We start from the raw sequence: 16369 nt of genomic DNA, 5'->3' as shown, positions 1-16369 counted from the left end.
CAAAAGACAGTTACATTCCTATACACCAATAAAATCAGGCAGAGACCCAAATTAAAAGCATAATCCCATTCACAATAACCACCAAAAACTGGAATACCTCGGCATCTTCCTAACCAAAGAAGTGAAAGACCGTTACAATGAGAACTACAAAGCACTACTAAAAGAAATCAAAGAATACGCAAACAAATGGAAAAATATTCCATGCTCATGGATAGAAAGAATCAACATTGATAAGATGTCCATCCCACCAAAAGCAGTCTACAGATTCAATGCAATAACCATTAAGTTACCAACATCATTCTTCTCAGACCTGGAAATTACTATATAGTTCATTTGGAAACATAAACAACCATGAATAGACAAAACAATCCTTAGCAAAATAAACAAAGCAAGAGGAATCACACTTCCAGACTTCAAATTTTACTATAAGGCTACAGTAATCAAAACAGCCTGGTATTGGTACAAGAACAGGCATATAGACCAATGGAACAGGATAGAGATTCCAGAAGCAAAAATGCAATTTCTCAACCAACTCATCTTTGGCAAAGCCTCTGTCAACAACCACTGGAGAGAGGACAACCCATTCAGTAAAAGGTGCTGGGAAAACTGACTGATCACATGCAGAAGATTGAAACAGGAGCCCTACCTATCACCATACACAAAAATTAACTCTAAATGGATCGAAGACCTAAACATACAGCCCCAAACAATAAGAATCTTAGAAAGTGCAGGAGACACCCTTATGGAAATTGGAACTGGCAACCAATTCCTATTCAGAACACTAAAGGCCAATACCTTAAGAAATAAGATAGACAGGTGGGACCTCATCAAACTGACGGGCTTCTGCAAAGCAAAGGAAACCATCAAGAGAGCAGGGAGACAGCCCACAGAATGGGAAAAATATTTGCCAACTGTATATCTGACAAAGGCCTAACATCTAGGATCTACAAGGAACTCAAACGAGCCAAAAGGAAACACAAACAGCCCCGTTAAAAAGTGGGCAAAAGACATGAATAGACACTTCTCAGAAGAAGATATAAGGGCAGCCAATAGACACATGAAAAAGTGCTCAGCCTCACTCATCATCAGAGAAATGCAAATCAAAACCACATTGAGACACCACCTAATCCCGGGAAGAATGGCCATCATTAACACAACAAATAGCAGATGCTGGCGAGGATGTGGAGAAAAAGGAAAGTTTCTACACTGCGGGTGGGAATGCAAACTAGTGCAACATTTTGGAAGACAGTGTGGCAATTTCTGAAAGAACTAGAAACTGACCTTTCATATGATACAGCAATTTCCCTATTGGGAATATACCCAGAGGAACTCAAATCATTCTACAAAAAATATACAAAAAGCCAACATGTATGTTTGTTGCAACTCTATTCACAATAACAAAAATATGGAACCAACCACGTTGCCCATCGAAGCTGGACTGGATTTTTTAAAAATGTGGTACATATACACAATGGAATATTATGCAGCCATAAAGAAGGACTTCGTAGCAACTTGGATGGATTTAGAGTTGATCATACTCAGTGATCTATCACAGAAACAAAGAACAGAGTACCACATGTTCTCATTCATAAGCGGACCTTGAACAACTATCATAATATTATAAGAAAGGGATTGGCAGTAGTGGGAAATTGTCAGAGGAGGGAGGGTGGGATTGGCAGTTGAGAGAAACTGCTAGGGGAGGGAGGGGCACACCTCATCAACAAGGGTAACTGCATAATCAACATTTGTGTACCTAACCCTGAATTGTACCCCACATCTTTATAATATAAATAAATAAATAAAGAGTTTTTCTGTCTTTTCTTAACTATGTGATTGTGGGCAAGTCAGTCATCCTCTCTGAACCTTAGTGTCCACATGGGTGAATCAGTAATAATCAAACCAGCCTATGACATTGCTGAAGATAAAAGGTGATCAGGACCGTGAAGCAATTAGTCCAGTTCTCAGAACATAGAAGGCTGTCTCCATGTGTGCTAGTGGATTTGTTATGAACATCTCAGGTTAAGGTGCAGAGCCACGAAGAGAAGTGGACAGAAGGGGAATATAACCAATGCTTGAAGCTGAAGACATTGTAAAGCAGCTTGGCTTGATGTTGATTAAAAGTAAATAATTGGGCTGGGTGTGGTGACTCAGCCTGTAATACCAGTATTTTGGGAGGTTGAGGCTAGAGGATTGCCTAAGCCCAGGGGTTTGAGACCAGTCTGAGCACATTGGTGAGTTCTCGACTCTACAGTAAATCAAAAAATAAGCTAGGCGTGGTAGCACGAGCCTGTAGTTCTAGCTTACTTGGAAGGCTGAGGTGGAAGGATCACCTAAACCCAGCATGTCGAGGCTGGGGTGGCCGTGAGTGTGCCATTGCACTCCAGCTTGGGCGACAGTGAGACTCCAACATAAAATAGATAGATAGATAGATAGATAGATAGATAGATAGATAGATAGATAGATAGATAGATAGATAGATAATTGAAGCTCCTCTAACCCAAATCTTCTAACCAGAGTTAATTTCAAACAGAATGTATGGACATGTTTCTACCAGGGGATCTTAATTAAATGCAGTATCGAAAGGACTTCATTAGACAATTCCATTGTAAGGTGAAGTTTAATGGTAGTCATAAGGCAAGATTCCATGTCATCCAACCCCTGGGATAATGATTTTCTTATCTGCTGTGAGAGGTGATTCTTCCCTGGCTCAGCCTGTGGACTCAGCATACAGCTGAAACTCAGCTCTTTGTCCAACTTCCAGCTTCTAGAAGAAACTGAAGCTTATCACTGAAGGATAGGAGAGTACACATTTTATAAGCAGAGAGAACAGACACTTTCACTGTAGAGATTGTAGTTCATTTTCATGGTGGTTGTTTTTGGCTTTTAAATTATTTATTTTTCATTTGTGCACTGAACATCAGTCGTGCCAATCAGAACTCAGGCAGCTTTGTTTCTTTTTTGTTTTGTTTTTTTCTCTCTTAAGGGCTTGATAAGCACCAATTATCTAATAAAATAAAACAAGTACATTACTTCTTTCATGTGCCCTTTTGCTCCATGCCTTTATGCTGCAAAAAGTCTACAGTGGCTGAGCTTAAATATCTGAATCCTGGTAGACTCCCTAGAGATAGCTGGAGGCTGACTTCACCTGGGGTCTCTCAATGCTCCAATGGTATTCCAGATGGGGAAGCAAACTATCTGCAGATTGGGCCACAGAATTTTGCTCCAAAAATAAACAAAAGGCATCTTGCTTCCTACCTTGAGGTTGAGGCTCAAATTGCTTCAAACAGCCTGTTTACAGATGTGATTCCTTCCCCCATAAGAGCCTGCGCATGTTCTCTGTCCAGGCTGTTTGGGTTCAAGTACAGGGCAAGGCCCAGAAGGGGAAAGCTCCCTGGCTCCTTGTAACCACAGCAAGAAGCTGCTTTTCTAGGAGCAGCCACCCTGAAGTCCCTACCCAGCAGCTTCCCAGATCCCTGAGGAGAAGCAAGGGAATAGCACAGACCCAGATCAACAGGCAGCAAAACAACGTTCACATTTTCAGCCACTGTGCACAACTGCCATCATCTGTCATCAGCCTTCCTTCCACTTCTTGGTTTACAAAAATATGTTAAGATGCCCTCACTGAATGGTATAATGGACACTGGAGACTTAAAAGGAAGAGAGGGGTAATCATCTATCAGGTACAGTGTGTACAGGTGGGGGTGGTGGGTACACTTAAAGCCCAGACCAAAGACTATTTGTACCCCCGCCATTGTTAATGTAATAAAAATAAATAAATAAAATTTTTAAAAGGTGCCCTCTCCCTGCAAAAATTAAGTCAGTAGTTAAATTTTAAAACATTAAGCCTTTACCTAGATTCTGCAAACCCCACAAACTAACCCTACATGCTCCTCTTTTTTTCTCCATCCCTTGAAAGAGTAGTCATCTATCTGCAAAGAACTATATTTTGAACCCATCTTTCATACAGTTAGCCTAATGTCACAATATGTTTAACAGTGTTTATTTAGAGAGCAAGATGGAGGGAGGAAAAAATCTTAAATGCTCTTTATTTTCTACTTTATGCTCTTCTATCTTTTCCAAATTTCTTCAACCCGCTTATAATAATGTTGAAGACAGACCCGCCTGGGCAACTTGGCGAGATCTCATCTCTACAATAAATCAAAAAATCAGCCAGGCGTGGTAGTGCATACCTGTAGTTCCGGCTACTTGGAAGGCTGAGGCAGAAGGATCGCCGGAGCCCAGCAGGTCGAGGCTGCGGTGGCCAGGAGCGGCCACTGCACTCCAGTCTGGGCGACAGAGTGAGACTCCAACTCAAAAAAATAAAAAATAAAATAAAATAAAATAGTAGTGGTCAAATCTTCATTTTCACTTCATCAGGGCACATTGATTCCTCAGTTTCTTGCCATCTGCTTTTTCTACCTCGCCCCTTGCTGCTCATGCTAAAGCCAGCAAACACTCCCAATGACCAGATTCAGCCGATGTCCTGTCTCATTTATATACTCTCTTCCGTGTAGCCCTGGTTTTCCTGATTCTCTAGCCTTCTGACCACTCTATCTCCTTCTCTAGTTCCCTCATTGGACAAATATTTATTCAGCCAGGCTAAGCCTAGAGGCTAGCAAATTGATAGTGAATATGACATAATTTTTGCTTCTGTCAACCCCTAAAATGTTGGTATACCCCAAGGTTCCATCAACTTCTCTTCTCGTTTTGCAACCTCTCCCTGGACCATTGCTTCACGTGCTTGATTACGTTCTCTTCTGCAACCAAAAGTTCCCACTTTTCTCCACTCTCCCTCTTAGCCAAATATTTCAAAGGCACCTCAAACTCAATGTGTTCTGAACCAAATTCATTCGTCACCTCCTACTCTTCCCCTACTTTGTTATTCCTCCACCATGTCCTAGATAGATCCTGCCCTCTCTGTCAACCATGCATTCTAGAGTTATCCTATAATCCATATTGATAGGACCTCCCAAAAGCAGAACCTGAGACCAGGAAATAAGTACAAAGAGTTTATTTGGAAGGCAAATCTAGGAAGCAGGAGTCAGAGAGCAGGAATATGAGGCAGGGAAAGAGAAACAACCATTAAAGGGAGTGTGATTGAGTGGATTCCTGTTGTGGGCGGCAGAAGTGCAATTCCACATAGAAATTTCTGAGGAACCATGTGGAATAAGCTTACACATTTTCCCACTGATAGATGAGAGACTATAGCATTTTTACAGATTCTCATTTCCCCGTGGTTAAGAGTTGCTGGGAGGAGGACATGAGTTGGGTGTTTCCCGCACTTCTAGTGTGCACAGGAAGCACACCACAGCTTCATTTGAAATCAGAAATGAGGAAAGGAAGTATCATAAATGGCATGTACACATCTGCTACCCCTCCTTCATCCTCACATTCAGTTTCCAACTGCAAATAATTCATCCTCTTAAATATTGTTTAAGTCTGTGTCTTTCTATCACCCCTTAGTTCGGACTTTCATGTCTTATCTGAAAGTTGCGATGACCATCTGACTGCTGCCAAATATATCTGCCTAAAAACCAGTATGGTCTTGTAGATTCCTTGTTTATTTATCCAAGTAGCCCCCACCCATTGCCGACATATTGAAAATCTACACAAATGGAATTCAAATTTATTTTGATGGCCTAGTTGGTGCTTTGCATTCTGTTGTCTGAATTTTTGTTTCCTCTTCACATTCTACAATTCGCTTAAATTCACCCCGTGCCTAAATACATTAATTTCTCATTATTTCTTAAACTTGTCAGGACATTCCACAGTTCTTTTCCTTTGCACATGTCATTTCCACTGTACAAAGTGATTTTATTCTTCTCTCCTGTGTCTTATGAATTCCTGCTCATCTTTTATAATCCAACTCCATGTCACCTCCTGGAAGAGTCATCTCCAACTTCCTCAGGTGGCTTCTAGACTTGTTCTCTGAAATTCTCCAGTGATCTATTTTTTTTTTTTTCAGAGACAAGTTCTCTATTGCCCAGGCTGGAGTGCAATGGTGTTATCATAGCACACTGCAACCCCAAACTTCTAGCCTGGAGTTTTCCTACTGCCTCAGTCCTCCTAGTAGCTGGGACTACAGGTGTGCACCATCATGTCTGGTTAATTTTTTTTAGTAGTAACAGAGTCTCGCCATGTTGCCCAGGTCAGGCTCAAGCTCCTGGGCTCAAGTGATCCTCCTGCCTCAACCTGCCAAAGCACTGGGATTACAGGTATAAGCCACCAGCCTCCAGAAACCATTTTTAATGTTTAATTATTAGAGAATGGCTCACTCTTTAGCCAGACTGTAAATTCCAGCTTAATTAACTTTGCATCCCCAGAGTCTAATCCGGTATCCATGACTGACACTCAATAATCATTAGCTGAATTAATAAACAAAGCACATACTAACTCTTAGATGTGCCAAATCTGAGAAAAGACTGGTGATTACAAATCCTGTTCTGTCACCTTGCAATCCCCTGAGGCATGCTAATTAGGATTTATAATTTGAGCATTCTTCTTCTTCATAATGTTCAGAAGACACTGTGCTTTATGAAATGATACAAGTTCAAGTGTAATAAATTTTTAAATGCTGAGATAAGATTTTAATATTTAATGGAATACAACTCAATTAATTTTTAGATGATCTTAGGTAGAACTCATTATTATCCTCATATACTAGGCAGATAAGCATTTCCCTACTTTGCCTTATACATTGTTTCTAATGGTTATGAAGTTTAACTCAATAAATAAAGACTAGAAAAATAATCACAAAACTGGAAAGAAAACACAGTTCCCAATAGGATTAACTGTGAAGATTTTTTTCCCCATCTTATTTTTTCCACTACACCAAATCATCCATACCATATACATAAATTTCAAAACAATTACCATGATATAATATTTTCAATGTCACACCAATGTGGGAGAAATTTTCCCTATTTTCTTGCTGGATTTTAATATATAGCTTTCCAATTTTAAAGAATAGCGTGACTTGAGTGAAATGTAAGGAATACGAAAGTCCAATTTTGTTCTGACTGTGTGGTTTTCATTTGACTCAGGAGACAGTTTTGTTGGCTGGAGACACATAACCCCAAGTGTGTTGGTCACCTTTGTCAAGATTTGGAATTATCTAATATAAGGCCCTTGCCCCAGGACCTCAGAAAAATTTCCCCTCCAAAAAAAATGCATGTATCAATTAGTATCCTATTGAATCATGAATTTTTGAATTCTAGTAAAATTGCCAAAGTGGAGTAAACCACTCCTTGCCTAATCTGTATTTTAATGCCAGAAAAGAGACTCAATATAGGAACCGAGAAGAGAAGGTAGAGGAGGGCAGGATTTCTGCTGAACAAACCTTGATATGGAGTACTATGATAACAGATAGGAATAAGAGTTTAAAAGGGAGACAGAGCAACAATGTAGAAAATTCAATTACCTTAGGTCTCCATCGCCTTAACTGATGACATGGCCAGTCTCCAAGCTCAGGACTCACAAACACCCTGGGCAAAAACCCAAGGCCACCCAGAAGTTGGTGTAAATGAACCTCCTCCACGTGCCAGCCACTAGCAAAGCATCAGTAACAAAGAAAACTCTGGTAGTTCACAGAAAAGTTCCCTGGAAAGAGTTTATTCCAAAAGTTCTTCCTATGACCTTTGGGTGCTAAGGAGACACAGATCCTTCACCACTGTTTCCTAGGACTCAATCAGTTTTGGTTTATCAGGCTAAGAGAAGTTTGTTCTACATCTTGGACCTTGAAGCCTGAGCAAAGATAATCCTCTTCAGCACAGGTGAGCCTGTATTCTCAAATCCTCACCAAAGGAATGATAAATAATATTTTAAATAGAGAAGCCCACATAAGAGGAGACAATAGTAAATGATTTTTTCCAACAGATTTTTTTTTTTTTAGCTTTTACATTTAGGTCTTTGATTCTTTTGAGGTAATTGTGTATATGGTGTGAGGCAAGAATACAACTTCATTCTTTTGCATGTGCATATCCGTTTGTCACAACACTTTGTTTTTTGTTTTTTTTGGAAGAGAATATTTTTCCAGTTTAAACTGAAAAGCCTAGCAATGGGAAGAATGGTTTGCTTACCCAAGCATTAATAATTTGGTATTTTATTTCTCATTTGGCTATGAATCGTAAGTGTATTTGTCCTCCAGTTGAGAACCATAAACCAGAGAGGTAAGTGGTAAGATTCAGTTTTTTTGAAAGACTGAAGCAGATAAAAGATAACTGAAGTGACAGAGCTGAGAAAATCAAAACCAAAATACCTGCAGAAAGGGATACCAGAGAAAGTGGAGGGAATTCGTCCCTTCTGTATGCTAAGAGGGCTACCACCTGGTGACATGAATGTGTAAGTTCAGATGCAGACGGCAGGGGTTAGAAGTTGTCTATAGAAAGATGGAAAATTTCCCCCACCAGGTCCCCTCCTTTATTCAAGGCAGATAAGGAATCTATCTTCTTCCTAATTCCCTAGAAGATTGAAGTACAATGCTCTAGATGAACAGAAGCCTGAGAAAAGAACAGGAAAGTGGACTGGGTCTTACAGATAAGAGCATGAAAGCAAATGTCTATGTGTGCCCTGAGGCCCTTCCCACCCTGCTCACAGGACACCAGTCACCATGTGTTTACATCACCAACACTACCACCATCCTCAGGACAGAATGTTGGAATTCTTATCTGGTCAAACTGAACACCCCCCTGAAAAAAAAATAACTTCACAGAGATACTTGAGAATTCCCTGATGGAAAAGGTAGCCCACCTGGTTGCCGTAAAGTGACTCTTACTAGCCAGCAAGGCTGCCTCCATACCTCATCTACAGACAAAATTACTAATCAGCTTGTCAGAGTTCCACTTATGTATGAGTAGACATTTAAGATCACCAGAAGGTTGAGAAAACCTTCTAACAGAGAGATTCTAAAAGTAAACTGAAAAAAATCACAAAAGCCATACTTATATCTTCAGAGAATAGAAGATATTGTATCTATTAAATAATAGAATGACAAAATAATCAAATAGAAAAAAATGGAAAAAAAATCAAAGAACAAGAAATATCTTGGATTTGTAAATGATAATTGAAAGAAGTCAATACAAAGATTGTAACAAGGAAATCTCCCAGACGGTATTTTTCAAGTCAAAGTTATAAGGAAAAAGAGAATATGTAAGAAAATAACATCAGTCTAAAATCTTGTTACCCAAAGTGTGCTCCACAAGCCAACAGCATCGGCAACCCCTGGGAAGTTGTTAGAAACACAGATTCTCAAAGATTCTTATAGTTTGAGGTTTTGCCAACCATGCTGCCCACTGAAAGTGGACTGAACAAAAAAATGTGGTATATATACTCTATGAAATATTACGCAGCCATAAAGACAGACAAAATTATGAACTTCACAGAAACTTGGATGAACTTAGAGTCTATCATACATACTCAGTGGTCTATCACAGAAACAAAGAACTGAGTACCACATGTTCTCATTCATAAGTGGACCCCAAACATTTATTATAATACTATAAGAAAGAAGGGTACACTGCCAGTAGTGGGGCACATAACATCAGTAAGGGTACCTGATCCCAAACCTGGTGAAGAGGGGACCAAACGGAGGCCCAAACTTTACCTGTACTATGATGACTTATGTACCGACCCTGCATTGTACCCCACCTCTTTAAAATAAAATCCCCCCCCAAAAAGAAAAGAAATACAGATTCTCAGGTCCTGCCCAGCTCTATTAACTCAAAATCTACATTCTAACAAATTTCATATTTTCTCCCCATACATCTTTTTTAGAAAGATAACAGAAGGTATTATTTCTCAAACTGATATAATACACTAAGAAAGAGGAAAATCATGCTAGGCAATAATTGGTGAGGCATTTGGGAAGAAAAGTTGTAGGTATCAATAGGACTCAGTAAATGAAAAAGGAACAGAAGAAACTATTATTAATTCTACAAAGTCAAGTTTTACATGAAAGAAAATATAAACACCATCCACTTATTACTTCAGCAATAAATAACATTAGTATAGTAAAAATATTGATTTAACAAATGTAATATCTGTTCTATGATTGTATGAGAAAGATCTTACCTAGGAAAACAGTGATGATGGTGTTGAGAAAATTCTTCAGTCTCCATAACAGGTAGCTAGCAGAAACAGTCTAAAAGTAAAAGATCCAGAAAGAGCAGTAAAAACATATTATTTTAAAATGTAACTTTAACTTCAGATAAAATAGTACAAAATAATATAAAGAAGCTTTCCCTGTGAACTAGAACTGGAAGCAAGGAGAGACCTGTTAGTTCTTCAAAGTCAGGGTTTTAGAATTCAAATATTATTTTGCAATTAAAATATAATACTTAGATCAAAACATATTATTTCAATCTATTTGGAATCAGTTGATTCAGGTAACACTACCATTGCAAAAAGAAAAAAAAATTACCAGTCTAAAATCAGCAAGCTTCCTACTTACTTACTAAAAAATTCTCTGGCTATTAGAATCTGCTTTTGTCTTTTAGTACAGAGCTCAATAAAGTGCCATCTTGGCAGAAACGTGTCCTATTTTGTGTTATTGCCATAGATATAGGTTAAGGAGAAAAACTAGAAAATAAATACCATGTCGATTCATTCAACAAATATTTATTTTGAACTCTGAGGGAAAACCACAAAACATAACGCGAGATTCCTGCTTTCAAGGAAGACATATTCAATTTCAGAACTCATATTCAATTTCAAATTTAGTTATATACCTAGATAATCACAAGCAAAGTAGCAAGTGGTGTGTGACATAGGGACAGATTGAATGGGGACTACAGATGTTTTAAGAAAGGATGTGTTGTGTGGCACAAGCTATAGTCTTAGAAAGTCATGGTTTCCATCTCAGGTCTCTCATTCAGCTAAAAGACCATTAAGCAAATCATTTAACTTCTCTGATGGGGATCAAAGGGAAGCCCAAACTTTACCTGTCGGATGACCACTTGTATACCTAAATCTGAATTGTATCCCACATCTTTAAAATTTAAAAATTTAAAAAAAGCTTCTCTGGACTTCATTCATTTCAGCGGCAAAATGGGATTAACAATACCATCCCCCTAAAGTTTTGTAAGAATTTCATGATGATGCATATGAAGCCACCCTGTAAATTCTAAAACATTAGTAATTTGCTCAAGCATCTAGAGATTAAGTCTCTTTGCTTCATTCTTCAAATATTTCTTTGCTTTTATTTAAATGATGAGATCAACAAAATCCTAATTCATGGCACTTTCCATTCTGATTACTATTTCCATTAGAAAATAGGTGAATATATCAGTAGAATTTATCTAAACCTTTGTGTTCCTTAATTCATAGCAAGATTAACTCTAAGAGTGCTTTATATACCAAAAAAAAATAGCAGGAAATTTTAAAAGTCCAAATAAAAGTTTTTATTTAGAGGAAAAACCATCTGAGGTCAAAACAAGCTATTAAAATAAAGCAGACTGAACTTCAGCAGAGTTTGCCAAAGTGCCCAATTTTCCATGCATTACAGATAGACTGTTTTGATCCAATTTTGTATTTTTAGAGGGTCTGAGAGTCTGCTTGCTCCTTCATAAATCCTTTCTACAGACTTATAATTAATACCCTTGAAAAGATATTCCCAGAGATTAGGCACTGTATAATTACACAAAGAGGGTAACTGATTTTCTTCTTCATTAAAAAGTCAGCCTTCCAAAAGACAATAAACCCCAGTACTCCCAGGTAGAAGAAACCTACAGGGCAATGCACTATTTAGGGGTGGCCTTCCGTCCTCTGGAGAGCCCTTTTTTAGGATAGGCAGCCACCTCCAATCAGGTCGGGCAATCTGTCAGGATAACAGCTAGCTCACAACACTGATATATCTGCCCCAGCCAAAAGAATGCAGACAGCTTGGTCCACCAGGCAGTCATGAGGACCCCACCCCATAGCCCAAGCCAGACCCTGCTTTGGTGTGACCAAACTGACTTATGTTTTCAAAGAAGTCTAAACCAGTTAATTTGGAAGAAGGCTGTACCTTCAGATAATATTCTGTGTTTTGTCTTGTTAATGGTTACCCCCACAAGTAAGCACACAGCAACCCAATCCTTTTAGTGACTGGAGCTGCCCACTGGCTTCCTGGAGCTGTCTTCTCAGGGAGGCAAGATAGCAGGGAGAAACTAAAAGCTAAATTGAGTTTTCTTTATCTGATAATAATCATGAGAATGCAAAGCTTCCCACAAATCTCATTCCTTTGGTTCCATTTCCAGGGTCCACAGAACCTTAGGAAAAGATTTCTCTCCTTTGTCCTTATGACACAAGTTATAAAAGTGATGTAGGGAGGAGAGTCCCACACAGTGTGATCCCCTGACACTTAAGGCTTTTTTACTCCCCTAGAGTAGATTTTTCTAGAAAAGAAGGATGACCAGAAACAGACACTGAGCCCTGAGGAATAGTCTTGTATCCTGAGCAGTTTCTGCTACCTCTAACCCCAACCCAGGCATTCAGGAGGTTCTGGTCTTACTTCAGAGCAGAAACATTACAAAACAATTCTTATTATATTAATATCAGAAAAACAAACCATAAAATTAGAACATTCTCCAAGATCTCCAAACTGTAAACAATGCACAATGGAAAGAAGTGCCTCTGGATTGAAAAAAGGTAAATTTAAAAAATTGAAAACTGATCTTAGGAACTCTTTAATGCTAGGCCTGAGTAGACCTTTTCAAAGTGCAATAAATGACTGCCAATTAAGTGTCAACTGGAAGAGGGCAAGAAACCAAACAGGATAAACTAGGACTTTAAAAACACCATAGCCTCAGCTATGAATTTGAGCACCGGTTTATCTAACTACGGTGCTCAAATTAACAGAAGAGTCAGATCATCATGACAGCTTTGCCTATGGGTTGGACTGTGACATTCTGGTGAGATTCTGACCATTCCTAATACTATGTGTAATCCTAATATACACTTCATTTTATTTCTTGTTCTCAAGTTTTTGAGGACTTTTGTGGTATCAGAACCTGTGTATTAATACCAGGATCAACCAAAAACAATGACTTGATGGCGTGCAAGTTAAATCCTCTTCCTTTAGTCTGGTATAGAGTATATAGTCAGCTATTTAGACTGAAGAATAATAACCTGGATAAAATCCCCAATCTTATTCTAGAAAATGGTTTCAATAGCATATCCTAATCCTCCCTTATACAGGTCTACCAACTCAGGGTAACATGGTCATATTTGAGCCTAGAGTCCTCTTTCATAATTATCCAACTGCTATGCAGGAAGCAACACGTTTGAAACCCATGGTTATATTATTCTGCTTCATTGCCTTATTGTCTCCTCAGAACTATTGTACACAAAGCCAGGTAGAAGGTATGGTGTTTCTGGTGCTCTCTGCTTCTGTACCCCACTTTTAGCAGAGGACCCTATTGCTTTCAGGCTTTTATCACACCTATTTGCATGGCCCAGTTAATCTTTAATGCATACTAAAGTAGGAAATGTTGACCACCATCCTTCTGGGCAGGGAGGTGGGGAGGAATTAAGGGAGTTAGAATTTAGGGGTTTAAGCTTTCAAAAGAGTACTTCACGTTTCACCTGAGGGTTTGGGAAAATACCTATTTTGTAGATTCAGGTCTTTCTCTTTATCACTAAAATCAATCCCATGAAATAACAGTGCCACTTGTAACAAGATTCTCTTCTTTCTTTAATTTTTCAGCTGCGTAGTGTCTCAGTGGCAGAAAAAGAAGAGTCCAACCCCAAGTTTGTGATAAACTTAGACTTCGGAGCAAAGAGAGAGGATAGATGATGTGTATAAGCTATATATCCCAAATGTGGTACAGAAGACACACTTTTTCTTCCTGCCATGTGGCATTGTTAAATTTGCAAGTTATTTGACATTTCTTCCATTTAGAGGAAGCATCTGTTTCTTTTCCCTTCAAATCTGGGTAAGCTTGTGATTTCTTGACCATCGGAGTACAGCAAAAGGAACAATATTGTATTTTTGAAGCTAGGTCACAAAAGACCAAAAAACTTTCATTTTGGTTGCTAGGAAGACAGTCTCTTGGAGTACTGCAACCCTGAGGCCGCCATATTATAAGGAAACCCAAGTCACATGGATGTGTAAATGTTGTTACTTAAGCCTCATCTGGGATGATAGAACACATAGGTGGGTTCAGGTCACATTCTAGAGTACTGACTAAAAACCCTGTTTAATGAATTTCTTCACTTCTTGAATTGTTCATAAATTGAAGACTAAAATGAGAACACCTTTTGAACTTAAGAAAAAGCCATTTCCTCTATCCATCTATCATCTCTACCTTATCTATCTTTAAATTTTATCTATGGAATTGCTAGAGCAGGAAAAATTGGGTTAGATGTAAGAAGATACCTGGAAAGTATGATGATAATGAATTTGGGCTGGTTCTAATTTGAATTTGGGGAAAGAGGACTAAAAGCAGGTTTGAGGGCTATTTTTGCATGTATTTTTGGCCATACAATATTACATTTAAGCAACAAAATAAGCGTTTAATTTTGGCTGACTTCTCAGAACTGAAGTCTTTCAGTAGAGTTTTCTTGGTTGCTACTATTAAAGACAAGGTCATAGACTAAATAACTTTTTTAAAGGCTATCTTTTTCATTGGGGCAGTGGTTCAGTGATTCTCTGAATACCCTCAACCATGTACCTGACATGCTAATATGTTATAATTATTTATGACAAGGAAGTTGAACTATAGCTTTAACTCAGTGGAGTATAAATAACTCAAGCTTATCTTATTTGGGTGTGTTACTATCTCACAATCTCTGTACACCATATGAGGATTCTCCTTCTGTATACCATATGAGGATTCTCCTTCTGTGTACACCATATGAGGATTCTCCTTCTATGCCTGTTAAGATAGAAAAGAGTTTGAGAATTCCTGTGACCTATGAGTTATCCTTGTCTGCATTGCCCTTTTTGTCTTATTGATTACAGACTTATTGCTTACTCCAGATGTTTTGTGTCTATTTAGTGAGACCAGAAGACAGAAGGAAACATGCACCATGCCCACCAACACTTCTGTCTCCAAAGGTAGCTTATTTTCTGACTTCCTTCACCACAGATTAGCTTTGCCTGGCTTTGAACTTAGTATAAATTGAGTCATTTAGTGTGCTGTCTTTCGTGCTTGGAATTTTTTGTTAAAAATAATATCCCTGAGATTTATTTATAGTGTTTGACTTTTTAGTAGTTCTTTTCCATTGCTCAGTAGAATTTCATTGTGTAAAAACATGTCACAACCTATTTATCCATTCTCCTGCTGATAGACTTTAGCTTCTTAAAAATTGGGGGATTCTGGCCATATGAATAAGCTGCTGTAAACATTTCTGTTCATTTATTTTTGATGGAATAAGCACCTATTTTCTTAGGACTTGATTGATGGATAGTTGATTGATGGGCAAGCATATGAATAGCTTTGGAAGATATTGCTAGTTTTTCAAAGTGTTTAAACCAATTTGCATCTTCACTATCGTGTATGAGAGCTTCAACTGTTCAACATCTTTGTCAACACTTGATATTGTCAGTCTTTTAACGTTAGCCATATTAGTGTTGGTAAAGGCAACTCATTATGATTTAAAATCATTTTCATCTTGAGTTATGAAGGTAAGGATCTTTTTTACTTTATTAACCCTTTATCCCCCTATTTAAACAAACATTCAGTTTCACTGAGGTATAATTTAAATACAGTAAATTTCATCCTTTTTAGGTTGCATGAATTCTGACAAATGTATGCAATCATGAACTAGCACCACAATCTAACATATACATATTAATCCAGAAAGTTCCCCTAGTGTCTTGTGTGGTCCCCTGGTTATCATTTCTAACCTCATATCTACTTGTGGCCAAAACTTCCCCTTCACTTATCCTTTCATTAGTATGTATTAAAGGTTTTATCTGATTACTCTAGAAAGCATTATTTCTTTTTTGGAGCATCTGCATTTTTTAAAATTTTTACTTTAAAGATGTGGGATATAATTCAGGGTTAGGTATACAAATGGTTATTGTACAGGTAAAGTTTGGACCTCCCTTTGGTCCCCACTTCACCTGGTTTGAGATCAGGTGCCCTTATTGATGAAGCATGCACCCCTCCCTCTCCTGGCAGTTTCCCACTACTGCCGATCCCTTTCTTATAGTATTATGATAATTGTTCAGTTTGCTTATCAGTGAGAACATGTGGTACTAAGTTCTTTATTTCCGTGATAGATCACTGAGTATTATAGACTCTAAATCCATTCAAATTGCTGTGAAGTTCATAATTTTGTCCTTTATGGCTACATAATATTTCATCTGCTTTTTAAATAGTTTTCCCTCCAAAGGTTTATTTAGACTTCTGTGTTGGGTACTGATGTCTGAAGTCAGTAGTGTCAG

The sequence above is a fragment of the Carlito syrichta genome, unplaced genomic scaffold (genome assembly GCF_000164805.1).
Source record: "Carlito syrichta isolate Samal-C Ts95f unplaced genomic scaffold, Tarsius_syrichta-2.0.1 Scaffold307277, whole genome shotgun sequence".
Lineage (NCBI taxonomy): Eukaryota > Metazoa > Chordata > Mammalia > Primates > Tarsiidae > Carlito > Carlito syrichta.
Note: the sequence above shows the minus strand (reverse complement) of the source record.